Here is a 4680-nt window from a genome sequence, read left to right on the forward strand (position 1 = left end):
TTCATTTTCGTTGTAACCTTCAATGACTTCAAAAAAGTTCTCACATTTGCTCCTTTCTTCCCGTTCCGATTCATCAGAGCTTGAGGAAGATTCCGAGCTGGAGCTCGAAGGCAAGCTGTTTAACATCGCCAATACACCAGCATTCCCGCTCATGAGCTCTTCCTCATTTTGTAGGAATTGGGAAATCTGAAATGTTATTTTTGACTAAATACATGATAATTACAAAAAAGAGCACTTTCTTACCAAATCTAGTCGCTCGTTGTCCAATTCTGCTCAATTTTCTGAAACTAATATTCTCCTTGTATGTATACACATAAAATATGGTTTTGTTNGATTCTCGTTGTATGTATACACATAAAATATTGTTTTGTTTACGTTATGAACTGTCAAATAATTCAGTGCTTCCAAGCAATTCATTAAGTGCTTCCTGACATATGCCATTTGTGACAGCTCTTTTTCAGTACTTCCAATCTAATATATTTATGCCAGTTGCACGTTCGTTTCGCCACTCGCTAACTGTTGGCGAATCGATGACGGCTACTAATAAAATATCATGTCTTTCGCGACTTTGAGTTTGCAATGATTGCCAGCTCAAATAATATGGCTGTGTCGCAAGGTTGCAGATTTTGCAACAAATGCGACATTTTATTTATTTATTTATTTCGGTCAAAGAAAACAATCGATATCATTGTGTTTATTAATCTCTCTAAGGGCACGACAAATCAGTGCATTCATAGCATACATTGACTTGGAGGAATGCAAATAAAAAATGACCATGTGCCGCAAATTTCTTCGCATTGAGAGGAATTCTCCGTAGAATATCAGGGCAATCAACAATCCCAGTAAGCACGTTGAAGATAAACGAGCAAGATAATAACTTTCTCCTATCCTCAAGTGAGTTTAAATTTATAAGCAAACAGTGCGAATTGTACGAAGGTAACGGTTCAACGTGTGCTAATATTTCCGTTGGTACCTGCCGAATCCGGTCCTACACCACGGCGCTCAAAAGCACAGTGAATCAAATCAATGCGAAGATCAGCGCCCCGAAATGCAAGCATCTCGGTACCAATTGGCAGTGCGGAATGGACACACTAACCACCTTGTTGAGGTTCGAGGCCTATCTAAACCTCGCCGTGCTATGGGTCCGGCACCCGGCTGCAATGCAACTCCACATCGAGCCAGAACGACTCTCCCCGCATGTGGGTTTAAACCACAGCCACCACGATAATCCCCGAGGGGCCTTACCCAAGAACAGGCCAGAGTAAACTCCTGTTTCCATACCACTCTGGACTGGTCGCCCCCACCCATTAAATTAACCCACCCCAAATAAATTGCACGCCTTCTTCGACTAATCACCTCTCGTGCAAACACCCCCAGACTTTCAACATGCTGACTCGAAGAGAGAGCATCCTCAAAAATAAATCGTCCGTCAGTCGGCGTGTCTGGAATCCTCTATTTGCGCACCACATGCACAGCTTTCCGAATCATGAAGATTCCGGCTGTGCAAAAACGCGTTGAATTGCACATGTCCGGTTAGAAGAAAACCCAGACTCAGACAAAATCTGAAATCCGGGTTTTCACGGACAAAATTAACATCACGAATATACCCATATGTCACGCGGCCGTTGGAACTATTGCCACAACGGTCCTGCCACTCCCTTAGCACCGTCTCCCGCAAGGATCGTTTACACTCCAAATACCCTCTCTCCAAGTCAGCATCCGAAATCCACCCATCCAGCAACGGCATCTCTAAACCCCTTCTTAACCGGAAAGCCATAGAGCGTTCTATGACCACCAGATCAAGAGGAGGCGCCCCCATGAGCACCTGTAGTGCATCAGTGGAAACTGTGCGACATACCGGTAGACAAGACAGCAGCATTACCCTCTGGTACGACAAAATCTTTTTACGACCCACAACCGTCATAACATATTCATACCAAACAACAGAACCATAAGTGGCACAAGCCACGAACAGGCCCTGATATATGGTACGAACAGCACGGTGACCTAGGCCCCAATCAGACCTCAAAATTCGACGCACCTGACCCACAACACCAACAAGTCGCTCTTTAAGCCGCACCAAATGCGGACCAAAGTTCATCCGCTCGCCCATCAATAGCCCCAAGTATTTGACTTGCGTCTCATACCTGAGACTGGTTCCGTTTAAGCGAATGACTGGCGGGCGACCCCGCGACAATTTCCCCTTGAGGAGCATCATCACTGTCTTCTCTAGCGACACCTCAACACCCACATGAGGTAACGGTTCAGTAAAATTTAGAGATCTTAATGCACACCTAATAAAAGTCTTTTGCTCACGCTCAATTCTATTTATGAGGCCAATATGAAAAGGGCGCCAAATATTGGCAGCATACTCAAGGCGAGACCTTACAAAAGCTATTTATAGGGTTTTTAATGTAAATGGATCTGAAAAGTCAGAGCTATTACTGCGAACAAAGGCTAACAATGAATAGGAGTTAGATATAATGAAATCAATATGGCTATTGAAAGTCAACTTCGAGTCGAAGTAAATTCCTAAATCTTTGGTCTGGACTACTGATTTAAGAAGGCAACCAGATATAGTATATGAGGTATTAATTGTATTTAGTTTTCTGGAATAAACCAAGTGATAACACTTATTAATGGCTGCATTTCTTTATTCATTCTGAACGTTTGGAATAAACTTTTTTGATTATTTATTCTTTAGAACGTTCCTGATGATATGCTGACGTATATTTCAAAATCAGAAATTTCGAGAATAAGAAACATGAACTTATATCATTAATGAAAATGACAAACCGAAGGGGGCCAAGAATACTACCTTGGGGGACTCCAGAGCTCACATGGAAGTAACGGGAAAACGTATTTTCCAGTGCTACAGCGCAGTGCCTATTGGATAAATAAGAGCTAATCCAATCAAGAAACTTTGAATGGAAACCCAGACAAGCTAGTTTAGCTATCAAAATTTTATGTGAGACCTTGTCAAATGCCTTGGAAAAGTCGGTATATACAGTATTGACTTAGTACCCAGACTCGAAACTCGCAAGGCAATCTTCGGTAAAGATTTGAGACGGTAGATCTTCCTTTGGCAAAACCGTGCTGGTTCCGGCAAATGACATTCTGGACAGCGTGCCACATTTTATCCTTGACAATACTTTCAAGAAGTTTGGCAACTGTGGTTAATTTAGCTATTGGTCTATAATTAGAGACATCGGCCCGTAGTCATAGTCAAAATAAAGTCGACTTTAAAGTTAGTTGCAGCTTTTTGACATAATTTTCAATGGGATATCTGTCAAAAAAGCTGCAACTAACTTTAAAGTCGACTTTATTTTGACTATGACTACGGGCCATCATTTTTGTTTTTTTCCAATCACTAATGAATGTTCCCGAACAGATGGATAAGTTAAAAATGATTGTCAAAGGTCTAATAAGATCCACACAGTGTTTGACAAGAAAATGAGATAGCCCATCCGCATCTGTTTGCGTCGATGCCTTAAGGTTTAAGATGCCCTTTGAAACATACTCTTCTGTTAATGACAGGAAACCGAACGACTGACTTGATTCAGAATCATCGCTGCTAACAACGTCAACTGTGTCAGTCTCGTTTGCAACAACTTTGCGACGTTTCATGAATCCCACTAATATACTTTTAAAATTCAAAACTTAAAAAATTCTGAGCAATTTGATTTTTTTATTTTCAGTTTTATGTGATTTCAAAATGCGTGCAAATGCCCGAAGTAAAATCATGGCCGAGGAATTTAGAGAAGGTTTTTAATTCGTAATGTCATTATCATGATAATTTCTATGAAATCCGATGCCAAAAAATTTGCCGCACTGCTTTTTTCTCATATTTTTATACCCGAGCGCACTTGTGCACAAGGGTATTATAACTTTGTTCACATAACGGTTGTTTGTAACAGGCAAAACGAATCGAGATAGATATAGACAAATGTATACATAAATGATCAGAATGAAAAGAAAAATCGATTAAGCGGTGGCTGTCTATCCGACCGTCTGTCCGTCTATGCACACGATAACTCTAGTAAAAATTGAGATATCTTAACGAAACTTCTTTCAGGCGTAGGACGGATGGTATTGAAAATGGGCAAAATCGGACAATAACCACGCCTACCTCCCATATAACAGAAATTTTCAGAAATACGAAAACTGCGATATTTTGGTAACAACTGAAGATTATCCACTCAATATTTATATTTACAATAATTTTTAGGCGAAAAATAAGAGTATTATAAATTTTTGCGTGGCCACGCCCACTTATGGTTACATGTGTATATCTTGGTAGCCACTGCATCAATTTCTTCCAAACTTTACACAGTTGTTGACTTTGTTACAGCATACCAAATATCCGAAAATTTTCAAAATCGGACAATAAGTACCATTGTTTGGAATTTTGGAAAATGGGCGTGATATAGCCCACATATGACTATATAAGTTTATCCCGTTATGTCTAACTGAACGTTCTATCGGAGATGTTTAAAATAGGGGTAAAAGCACCCCGGCTTAGACTATGTTCAAACAGGCCAGTTAGCTTTAAATTGCGGCATTGAGTTTGGTGTTCACATACACGTCAGCTGTCCAATTAGCGATACGAAATCAGCTGTTGGATTACCTACAGTGATGGAAAAGTTGTTATAATCGAACCTGTATTAAGTTTGAAAGTAA

This window comes from Rhagoletis zephyria, unplaced genomic scaffold, assembly GCF_001687245.7.
Source record: "Rhagoletis zephyria isolate East Lansing unplaced genomic scaffold, Rhagoletis_zephyria_1.1 Rzeph_scaffold_01151, whole genome shotgun sequence".
NCBI classification, from domain to species: domain Eukaryota; kingdom Metazoa; phylum Arthropoda; class Insecta; order Diptera; family Tephritidae; genus Rhagoletis; species Rhagoletis zephyria.